The sequence below is a fragment of the Parasteatoda tepidariorum genome, chromosome 4, assembly GCF_043381705.1.
Source record: "Parasteatoda tepidariorum isolate YZ-2023 chromosome 4, CAS_Ptep_4.0, whole genome shotgun sequence".
Lineage (NCBI taxonomy): Eukaryota > Metazoa > Arthropoda > Arachnida > Araneae > Theridiidae > Parasteatoda > Parasteatoda tepidariorum.
This window is the reverse complement of record NC_092207.1, coordinates 49785785-49809953: the sequence shown is the minus strand read 5'-3', so window position 1 is coordinate 49809953 and position 24169 is coordinate 49785785. Positions and strand designations below refer to the sequence as shown.

The 24169-nt window shown below is 28.0% G+C and overlaps 1 protein-coding gene across 1 annotated transcript in view; it reads left to right on the top strand.

Annotated features, from left to right (window-relative positions):
* LOC107452584 (secreted frizzled-related protein 5) overlaps positions 1-24169 on the top strand; it is a 276833-nt gene that overhangs the window by 215857 nt on the left and 36807 nt on the right. The gene's annotated exons all lie outside the window — the stretch shown is intronic.

Below are 24169 nucleotides of genomic sequence, written 5' to 3'. Positions count from 1 at the left end.
CTTATTAATTAGCATATTTGAGGTCATCCATCGAGTCATTAAAAATGAGTTTTAGAACAAATCCGATCATTAGACCAAAGTTATTCAAGGCTGTTTTTTTTTTTTGGCACTGTACTTCATCTTATTTGTATGTAAGTACAACATTATGCAGCGAAATCAAAACTTATAAATCAGTCATAGAAATCTAAATATAATAAAAATCAATAAAGACTATGACGTGATTATTAATCACAATATTACATAATCTAATTTCTATGTTAAGACATCATTACTTAACAAAACCAAATCCTATAGATTATGCAGTAAAATCGCAATATAATGTAACAAAATCACAATATTACACACTTTATTTTATTTGCATGCAAATACAGCATTACATAACGAAACCATCATTTATAAATTATTCAATAAAATCACAATATAGCGATAAAAAAATTTGCTACAACGTATTTATTCATTTTACAGGTAGTGATGCAAATTCCTAAAATGCAGAATAAGTTGTTTTCATAGCGTTTTCCTTCAATCCCATAACCATACATAACGCAATTTATTCTGTCCTGAATTGCATTCTTTTTCCCATTAAGTTTCGCTTATCTGAAAAACAAAGAAAATTGATTCTAATATTGTTTCAGTTCGAAGTCAATAAATATTAAAATAGCGAGCGAAATTCCTAGAAAGCAGCAGCAGGGAACGAGGAAAGAAGTTACCCTGGAAACAATAAGGAAAAAGAGATTCTCCAAATATATGTATCAAAATTCTCCCCAAAGATATTAAAAGGTGTGGACCTTAAAGATGTTTTAAGAATTTAGTACACGACCGCCAAGAATTCGGGAGATGGAATTTTTCATTAATCCCAATACTTTTTGGGAATTTGAAAGTGCTAGTAAATTCCGGTAAAGAAGTTGAAAACTGAAGAATATTTCGCATTATCCTTAGAATTCTCGAAAGGAATGTTTGAAAGTGTTTTAGTTCGATACCGTTACGATGAGGTATCGTTAGTATAAACCTGGCTAGTTGTCTCTTTTCTTTAAAATAAAAGTTCATTATTAAGGTTTTATTTGAAATACCATATTTCATTAGTCAAGGAGTGGTGTTGTAACAGATATTTTGAAAATGGGTATTTTTGGAATCTTTTTCAATTATTAAATATTATTTATACTTTATTTTTAAAGGGAATTAATGATCTGAATATTGTGAAACCAAAACCATACGACTTAACTATTTTAAAAGATACATTTATTTTGTCTGGAGTACTTTTAAATGACAGATGTATTTAATATCGCTATATGTCGTAAAGTAATATCAATATTTTAAGGCGTTTCTCTTCTTAGAGTAACAGCTATCAAGTATAGAGTAGTGCTGTGTGATATATCAATTTTAATAAGAAACATCGATATTTTTTTTCGCTTTAAATATTCTGAAAGAAACAAATATCAATTTAAAAGAAGTGCATAGTGATATATGAATATTTGATATCATGTGATATATCGTCAACTAATGTCATTTTATGATACGTTGTGATATTTTCCCCTTTATACTAGTTCACAATAGTTGTATATTGTATAATGGTCAGTATTTTTGCTACCGAAAGGAATGTATAAAAATTCTTATGATAGTAATTAAATCAATAGTTATTGTTATTTATGATTTCGACATTATCGTAATTGATATTTATCGTTGATATGATATTCAAAATGTATTACAAGAATACTTTTGAGATATCTTTGAAAAAAAGTATCGAAATATCGATATTTCGCACTATATCCTGTTCATATATTGTAGTCTAATATTTATAATCCAAGTCTAGTATGGAGCCAGATATTTATATATTCGATTTTTAATGAAATTGCGATTATTTGAGTCAGTTAGCTAGCTTTTTACTTTTTAATTTTTAATTCATCAATTAATGAAAATATAGGAAAAAAAATACTTTCAATGCTTTTTTTACTATCATTATCTGATTAAACTTGTGTGCTATCTTCCTTATGGTTATCGAAGTATTTTGAAATATAAATTACTTGAAGAGCTCAATTTTCTCAAAATAATTTATATTCCAAAATAAATTACTTTGAAAAAAATTGCATATTAGACTTATGTATATCCTTTTGACCCAAATTTTAGGATCATTAATTATGAGTGTGAATCGAATTATTATATTCTGACAATATTCTAATTTATATTTCTATGTTTTTAAGCATTTTTGTAGCTATACGAAACTCAGACGTAGTTAACAAAAGCAAATTTTTCGGTTCATTAAATCATTTAAAAGCACAATGTGAATTGTTCAATCATTTATTAAATGGACGATAACTTTGAATACTAGCGATACCTAAAAACGGCAACTCCAGGGATATGTATAAAATAACTTACGTATCGCTTAAATTTTTAATTCCGCGCAAGGCGTGCTGTCTGACGTTTTGTGCGTCATGACTCCGACAATCATTCGATCGCATTACTTTATAAAGTACTCAGACGTTTTATGTTCTGAAGAATGAAAAACAAAAATATTGATTTTAATTTTTTTTTTATTTATCTTGATCTCTTAAAGAAATTTAATATTTACAGCATTGTCAACTTTTATTTATACTTTAAATATTAATCATGAAACACGGAGAAAAGAAATTCTGGTTAAATTACCGTACTGTATAGCATTGACATTTCTGGTAACAAAAAGCATAATTCTAGTTAAAAAAACAAAACAAAAATATACGTTATTTAAATAATTCATTTGGTAATTTTTCCATTCATATAGTAACGGTTTATGGGAAATTCTGAGTTTCAAAATTATAGATGTTATTAAATTACATTTAGTAAAAAATAGAAAACTGGAAACTAAATTTAACCGAATAAAGGGTTTTTATACCATGCTCTAAGGAATCATTATATAATTACCAAACTTTACCTTATTAAATTTTATCACTTATTATAAAACCATATTTTTGTTCTTAACGTTACCAAAATCAATATCAAAGTGCTTCGGCAAAAATTACCAAGCTTTTTGTTGTTCCCATAGAGCCAGAAACACGATTCTGAATACCATATTCTGATAGTTTTGACTATACTTTTCTTCTTAGTGAGCTTATAATTATTATTTCATAATATTATTTATTTCGTGACATTATCTATTTTTTAATTTGTTTTATTTATTTTAAAAATTATTTCTTATTTGTAATATTATTTAATATTTATCACATTATTAAATATATTAAATAATATTATAATATAAGAAAATTAAAAATTTAAAAACTAAAATTCAATTTATAAAATAATTTTTCACTTTTTCATGATTATTGCTTCAATTTGTTTTAAAATATTAAGATTTATGTCATCGAATCTATAATTAGTTTGAAAGCAACTTGAAAACCGTGCAAGTTAAGAAAAATATTTGCCAAGTTACTATTTTGGCGAATGTTTTTTGAAGCATTCATTTCATAGTATACTTTAAAAATTTATTTTCCCCTGAGTCTCTTTCCCCCTCATTATTTTTCCCCATTGCTTTTCGTTCCCTACATTAAATAAGGGGCCTCCAGCTTTCGTTTCTCAAATTTAACTGCCTGATATTAAATATTTTACGACTTATTAAGATTGTAGCAAACGGTGACGCTTTTTAAATAACTTTCGCTGCTTACGGAACTAATATGAGTTAAAATAATTTTTTACTGTATTTTTCTTTCATTTTTATGCTTTTCATAACATAACCAAGAGAAACATGAAATTAGGAAAATTTAATGAGCCGTTCTGTTAGGAAAGTTTATAGGCTGCAACTTTTAGAAATTCCACAGTTTAGATGTTAATTACAACAGAATTTAAATAAACAGAAATATCGTACTTGAAAAAAGAAAGAAGCAAATAAAGATTTCTTAGTACGTAACAATTTTAGCAAATGAGAACTTGTCCAACTATGCTTTGATGTTAGTCAACATCTTTATTTAAATGCCGCTACTTAACTTTATTTTATGTATACCAATTTTCTTTTATTAGAAGTGTTAAATTTTTTTTTTTGTCGTTTCGTGTATTAAAAATTATCTAGAAACGACTTTTGTTTTCGTAATGATATAAATTTTGTTTCCAACGTTATTATTCGCAGTATCTTCAACAATAATTTTCTAACGCTTTTCTGCAATGATGCTTTTATATATATGATTTAATACTTTTTTTAAAAACAGTGTCTTTATTTTAACTAATATTGATAATAATAGTTAGAGAAAAGTATGTTTTTTTTTTGTAATCGTAAATTATTTATGGAAATAAAAAATATTTCGTCACTATATGATAACATGTTACAAATAATAAAACAACGCACTTATGCAATCATTATTTTTAAACAAGAATGTAAATTATATTGTTATAATTGTTGTGTTTATTTTTTTCAGACTTTTTAAGTTAATGTTTCAATGTTTAAAAATGTTTCAATTGTTTTTAAATGTTTCAAAATTGAAAAAAATGTTAAATGTTAAAATTGTTTTTAAATGTTTCAAAAGGAAATTAAATTTTTGCCTTTAAAAATCTTTTTTTTTCTCTTTAATTTTTAATTTTCTTTCTTGTTTTTTTTTGTATTTTTCTTATTTTATTTATGTACTTTCAGCTTGCACGTAGTAATAAACTTAATAGTCTTATACCTTTAATTGTCTCTGATAATTTTCATTACTGAGTTTCATAGCTTTCTCGGTATCTAGCTTGCAAAAATAAACATTTGCATAGTTCACATAATGCGTGATAAATACTAAATATGTATGAATCACAATATAATGTGGTCCCGCAGTGGACTGATCGTTAAGACACGGTTCCCAGCAGATCACCGACGTCAAGCATCATGGGCTGCGGTCAGTGTGTGGGTGGGTGACCCACTTGTATCAGACTGCGTAGGGACCGAGGGTGGGCGGTATTGGTCCTCGTTAAACTGTGCTACCGTAAAGTGCTCGACTTCGCGTGCAGGTCGTTGGGCTACCGAACCGGGGGTGCCATCGCCTCTGTGGAGGATCAAAATTGTGATGGCATGTCTTCGGATCATCCTCAGGGATGTTTCCCAGACCGTCGCCAATAGCCCATTGTGCAGCTCTAGTGCGACGTAAATGAACTACAACAACAATATAATGTGCAATTTTTTTACGTAGATTTAATGGCACCTAATTTGCAATGTACTACATACATATATATATACTATTTTCCAATTCATATTTGAAACTTGTTGTTTTACTTAAAAGAAAGGTAGGATTTAGTTTAATTAAATTTTAGTTTTATCTCATTTCTAGTAAACTTGCATCCAGTAAAGCAAACTTTGTATTTTTGCGTGAAAAATTTTAATTTTAATGTTTCTGTGATTAGTTTTAGTTTATATTAGACACATGGGGGCATATAAAAGGGTAATGAATTGTTATTTTTTTTCATATCAAATTTTGTACTATCTTATTTCTCTCAGTATTTTTATTTTTAGATACAATTGAAAAAAATATCAAGGAGATAATGATAATTATTATCTATCTCTAACTCTTCATATAAATGATTTTGAAAGAATTCCGTTTTGAACAGCATTTTGTTTGTGACTAAAGCTTATAACTCACATCTTGAATTTCAGATGTATCTAAGATATTAAACGCAAATTTGCACTCTTAGTTTCAACTGTGACTGTGAGAGAATAATTCGTTGTCCACTAATGGTCTTTGAGCTGCAAGCAAACATATTTAATTAGTATGTATTCTGAACTGTTCTAATAGTATTCTGTTGTTTGATGTCATCAAAATAGGGAAATCAGTAAAACTTTTGCTATTTAGATCTCCAACAAAATTAAATTTTCTTTGAGAATGGGAGTCATTTTATAAACTGTGAAATTTGCTCCTGTATTAATTCTGACTTATTAAATTTCTTTCCTATTGAACTTAGTCAAATGAAATTTAGGATATTTAGTAGTATAATTTACTATTATTATATATAGTATTTACTATTATTTAATTTTGTCTTCGTATTTTTATATTTTATTTTGTTCACCAGATGTTCTGTTCAAAAATTTAAACCTTACTGCATTTTTATTTTTTCTTTATTTTTTTTAAAAAATATGGCATATTTTCAAACATTATTCCAATAATGATTAAGTAGAAATTCCAAGTTAATTAAATTTGTTAGAATTTTTTAATTTAATGAATATTTTCTTAAAAAAAATTAAGGTCAACCACAAGCTAAAAGAAGCCACATTACCGTATTTATTTTTTTACATACTTATATTTATTTTTTGTAGTTTTTAATTTACAATTAATACCAAATGGTTTAAAATATTTTTCTTGGGTCATTTATTGAAAAGTATTCGCTAGGAAACGATTTTTTTTGCATGGAATGCAAAGTTTTTTATGCAGCTGATTTAGTAAACTAATTTTATTTCTCTTCAGTTTTTAACTTGTTTATCTTCATAGTATAAATTTCAAGCTTCTAAACCCATAATTTAAACATTTCCCATTTTCTATAATAATGTTCTATACTTTGCCGTGTTTACGATAAAGAAAAAAATATTTATAGCCTTTTAAAATAGTAATTTGTTTTTATTGTAAATCTTTTAAGCTGTTTGGCAAGCATTTTCTGAAAATATTCCACGGCATTATTGAAAAAGTTTGCTCTAATAAATTAATTCCGTGACTTTGATAAGAAAAAAAAGTGAAACCTTTTCAATCAGAAAGCTTATATCTGTGGTGCTGTTTTGGGAAAGAAAAAAAAATTCTATCAGCTATTTTTTTCTGAGAATATTGCTTCTAAAGCTTGATTTGAATTTTTCTTTCGTGTTATTTGCGTCTTTTTCAAAACAATAAACATCCGATGCGAAGCCTTTTCAATTTCCGAAAGAACCTAAAATCCTTGGAGATGTATGATTCTTTTTCCAAGACGGGGGGCTATTTTCCATTTTAGGAATTCTACTTCCTTTTTTTTTCAGGAAGAAAGAAAGATGTTGAATGGTACTTCCGGAATACATTTGATTCAACTTTGTCACCGCACGAAAAAACACAGGACAAATAAAAGAGGCATTAAATAAATAAATTTCTTTTGCATTTCATTTTTGTAAGCTTTGAAACATCTTGCGATTCGATTTCTCTTATCGGAATAAAAATAAAATTTTATTTTTGGAATTATTTGTGCAAAAGCAACAAATTTCTCGGTTCCCATCCTTTCTCGTGTGTTTTTTTAATAAATGAAAATTCCTTAAATTCGAAAAACGAATCATCACTTTAAAAGTTTTTCGTTCTTTTTTGTTTTTCTGAAAACTATTTTTTTTTTAGCTTGATGATCAGACACGTTTTTTTATTGGTTAGGTTGAAATGCTACGCCACATATCTTGGAACAAAATGCGACATCCGGAATTTCTTAAAAATAAAAAGAATTAGATTTATTTCTATTTAGAATAAATATTTTCAGTCTGTTGCAAATTCTTTATTTTTATTAAAAAAAAAAAGGAAATTCATTTAAGTTTTAGCTTTAAATGGAAAAAAAATAGGTTATATGTATGTTTTTTTGACTTTAAAGAAAAGAAATTTTGCATAAAGGATTGGTTTACTTTTCATGAAATGTAAGAAATGCTTGTATTTTTATTGGATTTTTAATTTCTCTCCCTTTCCCCCAAGAAACGTTTTAAAAACTGCTTTTGAAATTCTATTACTTTCTAATGACATTTTTTATGGTAGTAAGAACATTTTATGATAGTTGATTCTAAAATCAAAAATTAAATAACATTTGCAGTAAAAAATATCAGATAAATTTAAACGAAGCATGAATAATTATATAAGTTTAATACTTTAATCGTTTATAGTGTAATTGGTAGTTTAAAGAAAGGAGATTGCTTAATAGGCACATATTTTATTCAAACTTTATCGCTCCGACGGCGATGAGGTTTAAATGAAAATTCTTATCTCAAAGAATTTGAGTGCTTTTTCAATCTGTTGTTATTGCTATAGATGCAATTTATTTGAACCTCAAGATTGCTTATTTCCAGTTTCAGTATAAGTCAATGTACAAGTTTTTCTCTTTTTTTTCTCACCTCCAGTTAAATCCGGGTAATGAACACATAAAACAAAGTCCTTATTGTCCATATTTTTCTTTTCCTTCTTGACCTTTAAAGGTTACGTCATATTTTGCCATATTTGGCCATATTTTGGGGAAAAAATATGAAAAAATTAATTTTTTTGTTGGATATTTTATATTTAAAATATTTTATTAAAACAATCTTATTTATTTTTATTTTAAAAGTTAAATAAATAGCCAAAACATTTGCTTTCCAGAAATTGATTATTCGTTTTAAAACTAAAGTATTTATACCTTTTATAACATTAAAAGTGCAAATTAGTGTTTGAAACTTTACTGAAAACAAAATCATTTTGAAAAAAAAGTTTTTTTTTTTTTTAAAAAATTAACAGAAACAATTACGGGATAACTATTTTTACAAGCCTACTAAAAACAAATTCTTATAAAAAAATTATCTTTGATGAAAATATATGTTTTAAAGAAAGTTGCATCGAAGAAAAAATAGCAATACATGATTTTTAAACTCCTTTACTCCCAGATCAAAATAGTTAAAAAGGAATAATCTCAAAATTCCTTCTAATGCTCTCAACCTGTATCTACTTTTTAATTTCTCAACTTCATTGTTCTTTTCTCTTTAAAACTTTACAGCAGACGTATTGAACGCTTCCTAAAAATAGTTTTTTGGTCGATGAAAACAAAGATTGATCCACCGCCACCAATTACTTTGAAAAATCGCGAAGAACGCGTTTTTCCAATGGCTTCCGGAGAGTGGCAGTAAAGCAAAACTCTATGGAGGAATGAATGACTTCTCTTATAGGAGAAAATAAATATCGTTTTTTAAATTTATTTCTCAGACGATATATTTCATATTGAATGCGAAATAGAACAGTTACGGATAAATTCTGTTTAGTTTCATATCTGGAATGTTGCTTTGTTGATTTTCTATTGTATTATACACGCTAGTCAAAATATTTCATATGAAATATCTTCAGAGCTTTACAGAATTTCTTACACACTTTCCGAACATCTTACTCGCTTTTTTTATAACTAAGTTTCTTACATTTCTGTATTGTTAAATTATAGTTTTGTATGCATTTTCACTCTGTAAAGGAATATAAAGCAATTTTTCTGTAAGAAAATAAAATTGGCTTATAAATTGGAAAATTTGTTTTTGGCAACATACATGAAATGGAATGGTTGCGGAAAACTGTACCGGGGACAAATAAATATTGTAAACTTATCGTACTGTAGTAAGAACATTTCTGATTAAAATAAAACTCGTAATTCTGCTAATAAAAACAAAAATGAACAATATTTAAATCATTCTTTTAGCAATTTTTCTGTTCATATGGTAACGATTTATCTGAATTTCCGGTTTTCACGACATATTTAGTAAAAAATACAAAACAGAAAAATAAATTTGACCAAATAAATTGTTTTTATGATAAAGTACCAAATTTTATCACATTTACCAAATTTTATTGCATATTATAAAAGCATATTTTTTTGTTAATTTCATCAAAATCATTACCAAAGAACTTCGGTAAAAATTAGCGAGTTTTTAGTGTTCAGACAGAGTCAGAAATGCTGTAAATTTTACAATATATTCTGGTTGTTTGACCTTATTTTTTTTCAGTGTTGTTTATATCAAGAATATTATTTTGGATTAATTGTAATAGAAGTCGGATTGTATTAGTAAACCCCCGTTATTCCGTAACCGGATTTTTTTTAATCTGGTACCGTAATTCGGTACCAAACCATATTAAGTACTCAAGGTAATAAAATTGGTTGCTGCCATAAACTAAGAACTAACACAAAAACATAAGGAGGAACTAGTTGAAAGAAACACGATTAAATGAAACAAGACCATGTAAATAAAGCCAGTCTATTGGAAGCATAAAATTTTACTGCATTGTTTTTCCTTTCAAAATAATCAAAAGTGTACAAAAATATTTGATGCTTAGTCGATTACATAATGTAAAATAATAAACATGAAATTTATATAAAGAGAATTTTTTTTTTACATTTAGAAGTCAGATTGTGTAATTATAACGTGCAGTAAATTCGATTAATTTTTAAAAAAGGGCAGGAAAGGAAATAAAATACCTTAGGGAACACTTTTATTAGAGTTACGATATAATAAGCTATTTATATTATCATGAATAATATAAACTATTATTATTAAGCTATGTTTAAATTATTTTATTCTAAGATTGTTTGTTTAAGTTTAAGAGGCCTTCAGTCGCACTTCGAATTTTTTTAACCCTCGTATGGGGAGGGACAGAACAAGTACTTTTAGGGTATAATGAGGTTATAATATTACTAAAATTTGGATGCAATTCATACATTTAAATTATAATTATATTGTATTCTAGATTAGTTTTGCATAGCAATCTTAGAGAAAGCTTTTTTCCATTTTCTTTTCTTTTGTTCACTTAAGTCCTGGCTTTTAAAGTTTTAATTCCTGATTAAATTAAAGTTTTTTTCCTTCTTTTTAAGAAAGATATCTCTGAAAAATGCGGAAATATGTGCATAAATATTCCCTTGTTATAATGAGCCATTCTTTTAATTAAAGTAATTGCTAAAGCGGATTCCAATAATTAGTTAAGGTGAGCCGTGAGCCACAAAATAATCCTTGTAATGCGCCGCATAAATAGCCTAATGACGAAAGCATCCAGCTATCCTAAAGAGGTTTATAGGTTTTTTCATTGTCGAAGGAAAGCATTAAATTTTTAATCGAAATGCTTTATAATTGAAAAGCCTTGTAATTATAATTTCATGTTGATTAAGGAGAAAATTTAAAAAGGTTTTATAATCTTTTAAGATCGGCGAAAGTTTTAAACAACTTAATTTAATAAATGATAATCAAGCAAATTTATTCGCTTGGAAATGGGATTTATAATCAAGAATCCAAGCCAGTTAAATTTTTAATAATTATTAATTGTTTGTTACTTAATTTAATTGTTGTTTTAAACAACATTTTATGCCTTTGTTCTAATTACTGAAATTTAGATATTCGTTTATACTGCTTTGTAAAAAAATTGCGATGAGTAATCTAATCCATAAATTGGAAAATGAATAATTTCATACAGATTTTGTTTCTAATTATGTTAAAATTATTTTTTAACTGCTTGTTATTTGAATTTAAAGTTTAACTTTTGTTCTTTCACATTAAACATGTAAAAGACTTTTATGCCCTAACTGATATGTTTTCTTTTCAGAATTATTTTTTTCTTTATATAATACTAATACTCTATCTTCCTTGTTATTCTAATGAAAAAACACCTTTTGAAATTTTGTAGAATAAGGCCTAAATTATTTTAGATTAAGGCCTAAATAACACACTAAACTGGGAATACGCTTAAAAAATAAAGTTTAATTAATGACATAGTTTAAATATTTATATCTCAGAATGTCTGAAGGATGACACTTCTTTGTCAACTAATATTTAAGTAGTAAAAAAGAAATTCTATCTAATTTAAACATGTACAAAAATTTCCATTTTCATTTCTCGTAAACAAATAACCTTTACGCTCAAAATAATGATTTAATAACGTACATAACAACATAAACTTTCGAAAAGTGTATTCTATTGATTATCTGTTTATTTTTAATTCATCAGTTAGTTTTTGATAAAAATAAAATGTGCCGTGAGATTAGTTAAGCTTCAGATTTAGTAGTTTATATTTCAAAATATATTTTTTTTTGTCAAAATATATAAATCTGGTTTTGAGTAAATGATATAGTAATGGTTGAGTAAATAATATAGTACTGGTTTTGAGTAAATAATATTGCAATTATGAGTCAGGCTAAACAATATAAACGGGAAAGCTGTTTTTTAAATGAAATTTATCAGTCATTTATAATTAATATTGAAGAAATAGGTTTAATTTACAAACTGAGGCAAACATTATTATTTTATAAGAGTAAGGATAACCTTGATGTAGTCCATGGCAATACTACTTCAATCTGTATTTCCAAACCTTACAACTCACGCATAATCACAATTATATTTTTCAAATAGCTGTATAATACCATTTCTGCTGGTGTGTTGAAAATAATGTTGTTCATGCAGTTGAGAAAATTATGTTTTACTAATCCTTTTTCGAAGAACTAATTTACGAACAATGAAATTCTGAGATCTAAGATGCTAACAATTTGTGTATTTTTTTTTAATTTGGTCTTAATTTTACACAGCACAGTGCATGCGAAAATATTACCTGATTTGAAAACTTCATTCCCTCCATAATTATATAAATAGGAAACAACAGTAGGCATATTTTTAAGAGCTTAAAAATAGGCTCTCATTTTCAAGACTTGCTTGACGTGAAGGAGAAGAAAGAAAAATAATTTAAAATAGAAAAACTAAGAGTTTCCAAAGAAAAATAGATAAATGAAGGTGAAAAACGTAACTAGAAAAACCACTGTAGCCGAGAGAAAAAAAAAAGATCAAGAGAGAACAAAAAACAAACCACAGTGGCCGAGAGAAGTAAATCAATGTAAAATTCATTTCCACGCGCTATGGAGGTGTAGTGTTGAACTAATGTCGTTAAAAAGGCAATCATCATCCATATGAATTAAACAAGATTCCAGGGCATCAAGATGAGCTGATGTGTGTAGGCGAAGTTCTGCTTCGGTTTCCGCCCATTTCTCGTTTGCAACTTTTCGTTTGATACATGAAATCAACTCATTGACGCCTGGCAAGTCTTAAAAATGGGTTCCGCGTTTTTGAGCTCTCGAGACATGTCGACTTTTATTTCTTACTTATATACTTTTGAACCGAATGAAGTTTTTAATCGGGTAATAATTTTTAATCAGGTTTTATTCAGATAGTTTTTTATCAGGCAGTTTTTAATCAGATAGTTTTTAATCAGGTAGTTTTTATGAACAAAAAATATAATTAGTTTTTGAATTTTAACTGTTTGAACTTGTATTTACAGTATTTACTTGTGATTTTATCCAAATGAATAAGTCTCCCTCTTCGTTAAAATCAAAAAATGTTAATAATTTCACCGAAAACACTGAATTTTAAATCTTCAAAATAATTATTAAGATTGACCTAACCATTAAGCCTAGAAATATTTATTCCTTTTTTTGCCTTAGCTTACGGCTTGAGATCAGAATTTCTTATAGTTTTTTTTTTCTTTATGAAATTCTGTTTTTTTATAATCGTAGGCGAAAGCCGGGAATTTTTAATTAGGAAGCTTTTAAAAAGCGAGTGTACGTAAAGAAGAAGAAAAACTAAAGTTTGTGAGTGTAATTAAAGAACAGGTCAGATCTTAGGCACAATAAATTAATCACGCGTTAAATAAACGAAGAGTATTTTTTTTTCTCTTGCTTTCTTCTAAACTTGAAGAACACTTAGTTTATTTAAGCCAGGGTCAACATCACGTCAAATGGTTTTTCTTTCCCATTCTTTCATTGCTAAAATAATTCTAGACTCACAATATTACATTAAGTTCATTGTTTACAGGAGATTTTAACAAAAGTCTTATATAACTAGCGAAATGTTTTTTCGAATTCAGAAAAAATTACAATTTATGACTGGGCTCGATTCTTTATGAATACATTTGCTTTTTTTTTCTTACGTTAATGTTAATTTAATCAACCTAAAGTGATAAAAACGTCAAAAATGATATTTGCTGTGGGATTAAGGGTATTAAAATATTTCGTTAAAATAATTGTAAATTGCTTTTATGAATAGAAGACCTTAATGGATTTTAAACCTTGTTTGTATTTTAATATTTTATTGCTGTGAAAAACATAAGACAGAACAATAGGATAAGAAAAAGAATAAAGAAAGGATAATTAAAAATTGATGTAAAATGCACATTTCCATATATTCTGTTTAGCATTTCATAATAATATATTTTGTACTGTTGGAAGTATAATTATGTAACAGGTAAATTATTATGTATTATATTATGTTACATAATTTAATATAACATATTATGCAACAGGCAAATAAAGAAAAAATGCATTTGTTTTTTTCCCGTACGTTTATGTTAATTTTATCAACTTAAAGTGTAAATTTATTATGATAACGTCAAAAATGATATTTGCTTTGGGATTAAGGGAATTAAAATATTTTGTTAAAATAATTAGAAATTGCTTTTTTGAATAAAAGACCATAATGGATTTTAAACCTCGTTTGTATTTTAATATTTTATTTATTCTCTGAAAAACATAATACCGAAAAATAGGATAAGAAAAATAATAAAGGACAGATAATTAAAAGTTGATATAGAAATACGTGTTTCAATATATTTCGTTCAGAATTTCAAATTAATATATTTTGTTCTGTTAGAAGTATAATTGCGTAACAGGTAAAATGAAAGAAAAAAAATAATTTTATTATCGAATTTCATAATTATAGATTTAAAAACTGATTTCAATATTTTTGGTAAATTTTGTGATATTAATATTTAATATAAATTAAATTAGCAGAAAAGTACAGAATTATAATCATTGCTGAAAGTATAAGTAACACAGAAAATAGCATGATGTGAAGAATGATACAATGTTAACAAGTTAACAATGTGATAATAAGTTAAGTTAAACAATGTTATAATAGTAAGAAAAAAATTTAAATTGATGTTGCTTTATTTTTACACAAAACTATAAAAAGTAATAAAGTAACTTTAAGACTTTCTAAGGCTGTGGCAATTGTATTCATCTACAATTTTAAAAGTTTATGCTAGACTATTTTACCACTTTTAATTTGGGATTCCATTTGTTCCTTCAGACAAAATTGATGACCATGTGCCAGTTCTAGAAAATACATAAAAAAAGTTATAATAGTTATACATAAAAGTTATTTATGACGTATGTATAACTTTTATACAAAAGTTATAAAAGTTATGCGTAATTCTTTTTGCAGGTTGCATCATTTTGAAATTTATTTTTTAAATGAAAATAAATAAAAATCGTTAAGTTCCCTACTTTTTATAACATCTAATGGACGGTGGTAAACTATACTTATCGCATAAATAAATTATAAGTTAGTGATTGGATATAATATAATTAGAAATTTCAGTACTCATCAGTACACAGAAATTTCAGTACTTAAAAGAAGTTCTTACACTGGGAATCCCAGTATCCCTTCCACAGGACTCAATGATTCTTCGGAGCACTATTTGAAAACGGCTGTTTTATTGTACAGCAATTGTCAGAGAATCAAGATACTAACAGAAATGGTGCAGACTAATGTTAAAGTGAAAGGTTTCCCTTTGCTATTTAAAAATAAAATAATGTATTACACCATGAAGTAGGTTTTTTTGAGACTTCTATGATATAAATGTTTCTCTCATTGATTTTTCAGGGATACCATAATTAAATTTGAAGATTTTTTTTTATTTGCATATTACTTTAAATAATAAAAACAGTAATGTTTATATGTATTTTTTGGAGTTCATCAAGATATTGCTCCAGCATGAATAGCGTTAAAATTTGTCTAAAAAGAATAATACTACAGCAACCACCAATAGCCAAACATCTAGCACAGTTTGCCGTAATTTTTTCTTTTGGCAATCATGGATTTTTATCTTGCTGCCTATGATTTAGTCGTCGGTCAGGATAGAATTCTCGACCTCCAATTCATCACCAGTGGTACGTTAACAAAGTATTGGCCCAAAATATCATATTGCTTCTTAGGATTTCGTGAAGTAAATCTGGAAATCAGATTAAAAAAAACGAGTTTTTTCTGAATAAATATAAATTTTTTCTAGATTGATTTGGACTGCTGATCCTCAAAATATAGGAAGTAGCCGCGGCGCTATCTCGAAAATAGAGTCCCAATAGTTTAGTCAGGAGATCGGCCGAAAGGTTGGACACTTTAATTTTATTTTTTGCTTATTTCGTAACTTTTCGTAACTCGAAAACTTCTAAACGAATCGAAAAAATTTTGCTAAAAATTTTGAAATTTGTTAATCCAAAAAAATAATTTTATGGAAAGGATAATTTTGATAATTATTTATTATTTTGTTCAATAATAGGTGAAAAAATTTCACATTGTAAATATGATACAGTAAACAGATTTTTACGACCTTTTAAAAAATTTAATTTTATAAGTCAAAATACAAAATTGATCCAACTCGGTCAAAATAATTCCTAAGAAATCGAATTTAAAAAAGAATATTTTTTTTTGTGTTCTGTGCAACAGTTAAAATATAACTAGAAGGAACTTATTTAAAAAAAATATTAAACTGGGAAACAGCAGCCATTCTAATGATTTTTAATCTATGTTGTTCACAGAAATTGTCATTTTTAAATGTTTGTTTTTTTAATTACGTGGCACTTTTGTCAAATATCATCTGGTGTGCATGTTTACGATATTATTATCTATAAAGTGAGATAATAATGAGAATCCAAGTGTTATGAACACAGATTCAAAATTAAAAACACTTATGTCTGTTTTTTTTTATTTTACATGTGTTGGTCACCTAATTATGGTTATGTGTTATCGCAGAAGGTTGCAGAAAACATTAAGTTTTGTGTTCTACCTGGAGAATCAAAGTTTTAATTCTTACAGAGTTTCAAATTTAATTACAAAAATCGCCAATATTTGACGTTGTTAACTGAGAAAAACCATAAAAGAATTTTTTTTCTTCCAGTTTAGCATCGTTTGCGGGAACACAAATTAGCGCTATTTAACAAAATTAACAGATGTCTATGAATATATTTATGTATTATGTTATAATTATATACTATGAAAATATTTATGCCTGACATTTATCAGGAAACATTATTTTACTGTAACTGTAGTCAGCAGCGCCATCTGTTGATGAACTTATTAACTAATTTAAAATTTGTTCGGCATTTAATCAACAAGTTTTCTAAGCAGCATTCTGTACATTTATATTTAATGCTGTTTTTCCAACCATCGCCATATATTTGGGTTACCTTCTTATATATACAGGGTTTTTATGTCTCTTTAGCATCTACATTCTATATAGTTATCAGGTGTAAGAAATAAGTAAACAAAAATAAAATTTCAAGACATGGAATTATGATAAAGAAATATGACTTTCAACTCTCTCTACACATTTTATTTGATTATCATCATAAAAAATACCACTTTCACGAAACCGATTATTACATTTCTCCGGTTTTCATTCAAATATTTTGCAAATGAAAGTCATTTTAGCTTATATGACTTCACGATGTTGTGGGTAATAAAGAGGGAAAGAAATCTAAGCCATGATGTGATTTTATTCGTCCACGAATATTTTCACGCAATAACATCGATTCCCTATATGACTAGATATTTTCAGTGAGTTTTATTTCTAGAACTCGAATGGAAAACGAGAAATACTCTTTTCCAGTACAATATTTCACATTGTCACCTGTCAAGGCGTTTGTGAGTAAGTAAATTACAGAAATATTTTTATTTAGGTTTAGAAGTCTCATTCTATCATTTGGATTTTGCGCGAAAAGAAATATTTTCCAAACGACTCTTGGAGGTTGGATTGGTAAAAACATTGAGTGCAAAGGCTATACACATAAATTTCTAGCGCACAAATGGGCCTACCTGATTTATCGAGGGGATGGAAAGAATTATGTCTTCCACTGTCTCGTGTCTCTTTCTTGTTTTATGCAGCTGACTGAATTTACCTACGCTCTTTCTATTTTCCGTTTTCGGGGATTAAATTTTCACGCAAGTTGAATCGGCTCCCAATATCAATAGGAAATATAAATCCTTTTTTTTTCTTTCGTTCGTGAGAAATTTGTTCTCTGATAAGGTTGTTTGTCAGAGGAATGGAATTATTTAAAACTTTTTCCCGCATATAAAGATATTCTGAAAATGTGGAATACTTTAGTAAAGAGGTTTTTTTCCTTATTTTTCTTTTATATTGATTAGGAATGTCTGGATGATTTTTCTAAGGGAATTGGCCAAAATGAAGGCATAGGCTGTTTTCACCAATTGCTCAAATATTTATTCCATTTTCTTCAAAATGTTTGTAAGATTGCATTATCTCTGAAATTAAAACTCGGATTTATATTGAAAGGATTTATTTGTTTGATTACAGCTTATACACCGAAGACCCATTACATTATGACCATCCTGCTAATAACATGTAGGACCACCTTTAGCCCTCAAAACTGCTAGCTCCGCCGTGACATTGATTCCACAAGGTGCTGATGGGTAGTCTGAGGTATCTGGTACCACGCGCTCATTAACTGGTCCTGCAATTCCCTCACATTGCGAGGGGGTTGAATTTGGTTTTCCAAGTAGGACCACAAATGCTTTATTGGATTAAGGTCAGGTGAATTTGGGGGCCAAAACATGACTTGAAAGTCACTGGAATGTTCCTCGAACCAATCCATGACGATTCGACCCTTATGACATGGTGCATTATCCTGTTGGTAAACACCATCCCCCGCTGGAAAAACTGTTGTCATGAATGGGTGAACCTGGTCTGCAACTATGTTCAAGTAGCTTACAGACGTCAGGGATTGTTCTATGAGGATTATGGGTCCTAATGTGCCCCATGAAAACATTGTTCCTGGGCGAAAAACCATGAAAACCTGGGCGAGCCCATTGTTATAGATGGAGGGTGGTCATAATGTAATGGCTCTTCAGTGTATATTGATGGGTACCAGTCTGCATGGCTATGCACGTCGCTATAGAATTCCTTATTATATATTGCTTATAGTAGCGTCTTCCTTACACTTTATGGTAAAAATTATGTTCTTAGTTTCAACATAAATTGCATTAAGTGTGCTAAGCAAATCAATCAAGTACTTAGTTTTAAGTTTTCTGGTATGATCTTAGTAACATGAAAGAAATATATACTAATATTTTATTTGTAGAGATATAGCATCATGTTCATAACTCAATAAAACTACTTCTCCCAAATATATCATATATATACAATTTAAATTTGAAAAAACAATGATAAAAAATTTATTTCTAAGTATTCTTAGAAATAAAGTACGCAAGGTACGTCTTAAATTGATACCGATATCTCATTTGTAAAAGTACAGAAGCATTTTTATAATTTAATATTACTACTGCGCTCAAGTATATCAGATATATATATACGAGAGTGGACCAAATGTAAATGAAACTTTTTTTAATAATTAAATATTAAAATATTACATACAAATTATGCAAAAATTTTATTTTTCTATATACGTTTATTAGCATATGCATTTTACATACTACTACGTTTATTTCGTGAACTTCTACTCGTTTTTCTAACGTTTCGGATTTTTTTTAAAAATCTGTTTGGCATAGAAAGAAGTATGTCGTGTAGTGAACCAATCGCGTCCAAAATCTTCATTAGATTAAAATCTTTTTTCGTCCAAGGCTTCTTTAAGTGATCTAAACAAAATTGTAGTTCGAAGGTGCTTGTAGTTTAGGCTATATGGATGATGTTCAACTGTTTCTCGATGTATTGCCTGCAACTTGTGCTGTGTTACTGCGGTTTTGTAAGGTGTGCAAGAGCACTTAGCGGATAGGCATGCCACAACTCCTGAACCTACACGCTGATTTGACTTTCTCTAAAAGTTCGTAATAATTTGTATCAATTGTTTATCGTTCATTAACGAAATGGAGGTACACAACAAATCACGAGCCCCAGAAAACACCTTACCAGTAGATAACCGAGATATTGCTTTGGTTGGAACAGAATCATTTTTCTTACTTATTTCCAACTAGAACTCTTTGTTTCAGGAGTGTAATGATTCCCGCAAGATTAATCCCAAGTTAAGATTCTAATCAAAAATGTATCTCCCTCTGTTTCATAGCGACTTAATAATGTTTTTTACTTCACCCTTTTTATTTATGTTCAAAATTCTAGGCATCACTCGTCATGACATGCTTTGCACACTTCCATAACTCAATCCCTGTTTGAGTACTAATTTCTCGAACTTTAGTTTGCCGATCATTTATGCATAATATCACTAACTTGATCAATTTTCTTTGTCGTAAGACTAGTTCTTGTTCGACGAGACTTCTTCACGGCCTTGTTTAAATAAATTTTGCATTTGCATACTTGAGCTCTTGACAGGGTATCATTGTCTATAATCTGCGTAAAACGTAAATAGATGTGACATTTTCTTATGTTTAATTATTATACGTTAAGCCGTGGTGGCTCAGCGTTTGTCTTCCAATGCGGTGAACCAGGTTCGAATCCCAGCGATTGCTGGTGGTTACGGAATCCGTAACTGGCTTGCACCGACCACAGTGCTGACGTAAAAGTATTCTCAGTGGTAGACGGATCATGGGTTAGAGTCCCCTTGCTGTCAGGCTAACCTTGGAAGGTTTTCGTGATTTTCCTTTCCATGTAACGCAAATACGGGTTAGTTCCAACAAAAAGTCCTCCACGATGGCAAAATTTATCGCTATACTTGATTCAGATGTTCCCTTGTCTTCTGGATTGGGTGCAAAATTACAAGGTTCCGGAGTGGTAGCCATGAACTCAAAATTTGGGTCGACTGTTCAACAACGGTTATAAATGAAAAAATAAAATTATTATGCATTCTGCAACTGCATTAGGAACATTTCGCTCGCTTAGGATTCAAGCTACTTTAAAATATAACTTCCAAAGAACTGCCAAACAATTATTCAGACTCCAAATAAAGTTCTATTGTTGTTCTGACAACGAAAATAAAAATCTTCTGCTGCTATTAAAAGGTCTCATTTACCTTTGATCCACCTACGAATTTATATAATTTCTATTCACCTACGAATTTATATAACTTCTATTTGAAAAAAAATCAATCAAAAACTTATTTTTAAACGTTCTAGAGCAGTCTGAGGAACTTAAAAATAAAACCAATATCTCATCTGTGGAGACATAGCGGCATCTTCATAATTCAATAATATTTCTTCCCTCATAAAAAGTTTCTGGTATTCTTTTAATGATTTAGAATCTAAATCAATTCCATGAAAGAAATAGAATGCCCAGAAATGATCAATAAAAAAAAGGAAATATATTTTTATTCAGCTCATCCGAATAAAGTATAATTCAATTATTTTGGTAGGTACGGTTTTTGTTTGAATTCCTGCTTCAAAAACCTATAACTTAAGTGATTAAGTGCGTTCCATTGGTAAAAAAAAAAAAAACTTCCGTACCATTTTCATAGTTAGTGTAACTCAGAAAAGATGTTAATTAATTGATTTTCGTCATCTCAATAAACTGCACCCGCCTTTGTTATCGATTTTGAAACAAAGTAAAAATAGCTTCAATGAAAATAACAAACATATTTTTACCAATTTATCACAAAAGCTGTATTGCTTACGTTAATTAAATTGAGTTATTTAAATTATTCTTTCTTACTTTTACAATTAGTTTTGCACAAACAGACTTATTCTGCGCAAACGATGGCTTGCTCTGCATTTTGTTTTTAAAGTGGGGGACCTTTTATTGTATTCACTTATTATTATTTAACGGTTTTGTTACTTCTTTCATTAAGATATGTTTTATTTAATCATTGGTTTCAAAACAGAGGTTTCAGTCAGGCTGGAACAGCGGTTAAGGGTAGTTAGTATTCCTGATTGTGGTGTGAAGACTACATAAATCAAGGCCGCTGATGCGCAGTACTATTCACACTGTTAACCGTCGATCCTTAACTTTCCTGGCATCCTTGGCCGACAATCGGCTTTTGTGGGATCGTTTTATTTTATAATAAAAGATATGATGTATTTTTTTGAAATTTTTTAAATATCATTAGTCTAAAAAAAATTATACTATTTTATATTAAAATTGATACTTTGGTTATTTGAACTCTGTTAAAATTCTTCAAAAAAAAAATTTGAATGAATTTGGCCTTACTTCAGGTTTGTGATTGTTAAGGATTCTGCTATTTCAAGTTGTTAAATTTATCGATGTAAAAGGGTTTCACAAATTTACATTTTGTCAGTCTGGATTAGGGTTGAGTTTCAGACTCGTTTTTGGAAGTTCGAGCCCGAAAAGTTTTATATAGGACTCGAGATATAGGATTACTGAGAACCCGAACCCGTCCGAAATACAAGTTTCGCGGTCTCGCTATTAGGCCTTTGATGCCTAAACAAGGAAGTCATTAAAACTTTTTTATAACAATCAATAAATTTTGCATCTTTATTCTTAGTAACTATACCAAATGTTTGTTTAAAAGTAGTAAAAAATTTGATTAAAATTTTATCATGAGAATTCTATAAATTTTTTAACAAATCAGAATTTTAGCGATTTTATCAGCCCGAGCCCGAGGTGTTTCCGGGTCCGGGATTTTGGTCTCGGGCTGAGCCCGTTTCATCTCTCGTGTGGATCGCTCATTATTTTATTGTCCATAAAATTATCTTTTAAAAACTAAAGAAAAAGCAATTATTTTTAAAAAGAAAGAAAAATACAACAAATTATTAAAAAAAAATTTTTTTTTATTTCCTTGATAGCAAGTTTATTTTCTATTTCTCTTCTTTCTACTCATAATTCAAATTTAATGTATTAAATTTTGCATAATTTAATTGAATTTAAATAATGATCAAATCATTTTAAATCAATTTAAATCAGTCAATAAATAATTTTGGATTTAATTCATTCTTCAGTAAACTTAAGTCGAAAATCCTTTAAAATTCTCCTTTCAAATGTGTGAAGTTTATTTTCCATTGAAAGTATTAATTAGGTTTACTTTTTATAAATACCATACTTTCAAAAAAAAAGTACACTAAAAAAGTTTCAGAAATTTTTATCTTTTCACCAAGAAAATACATGATTTTTTTAAAATCAAGACTGAAGAGTTACTGGTAATTCTTATTTGTTTTATGAGAATATCAGGTGGACATTCTTATTAATTCAAAAGGGGCACTTTATTTCCAGTTATGAATATGTAAACAGGTACATTCAAGCCATTTTGCACAAATCTAGTAGCTATACACAAGCTCATTGAAAATTTGTATTGCGGGAGTATTAAAATATGGTTTATTGATAGTTTAGTTTAGAATTATTTGTTAGATTGAAATAAATTAAATAATACAGATGAAAAAGCAATTAATTAAAAAAAATTCATTTGAATGAAAGAAAGTCATTTGGCAAGGAATTCAATTTGACAATTTCTAAGAATGATTTTGTAAATGAGATCACGAGCTTGAATGTGCGCTTGTAAAAATAAATAAATAAAGATAAAAGATATTAGATTTATAAAAAAGATATATAAATGAATAAAGATAAAAGAATAAAGATAAGAAATTAATGAATTACGATAAACACATAACCAATAAAGAAGTTGTAAAAAAAGGCTTTTTTCCTTTAAAAAAAAAAGACCGTAATTTTTTTCTTCATATGGTACACCTTTCTACAGTTGATGCACATTAATCCTATATTATTATTTTTATTAATAAAGTTATCCTAATATACTTGCATAAAATCTTTTTTGATATTTTACGATGACTTCAAAAGATCACGATTTTTCTTTGTACTCTGACAAACGCAACATAATTGATGGTATATTTCAATTTATAATTTTTTTCTTTTTCAAATGTAAGTCAGCAATTAAAATGGGAAATAAATGTTAGTAAGCTTTTAAAATTTACTCTTCAAACAGTCTATATTTATTTTAACCTACGGAGAATTGAAAGGAAGCAATATCCCTATTAAGTAACTAATTAATATTTAATATTTTTTGTTTCATTTTATGCACTAAAATATGTGATATAGGTCCTAGCTACACAATTTTGATTGATTGTATTTTAAACTTTTATAAACTTTAAGTCTTAAAAAAAAGCTTTATAATTTAAAATTTGGTAACTACATTCAATGGGACACATTTTAATGAATGAAATGATGCAAAAAATATTTAAAAGTATTAATTTTAACTTTAAAAGCAAGGAAATTATAATTATTAAATTCTCCTTTAATTCACATGGAAGAATTAAAATCTCTGATGGGAGCTCTTCACTTTTAAAGTAAGATTTTGATTTTATGGACTGTGGAGTAGTTAGATGTACAATGCGATTACGTTATGAAAAATAATATACAATATATAGATAATGAAGGAAAAATAATGAATTTTCATTTTACTTAAAACAATGTTCGGATTTATTACCTTTTGCAAACTGTTAACTCTATTTATTTCAAATTTTAATCATTCGTGATTTAATCAAGACTAACTTATTATTTCTTAAATGTTAATAAATTTAAAACGTCAATTTATTACTTAAGACCTTAAGTCCTTAACTATATCATTAAAT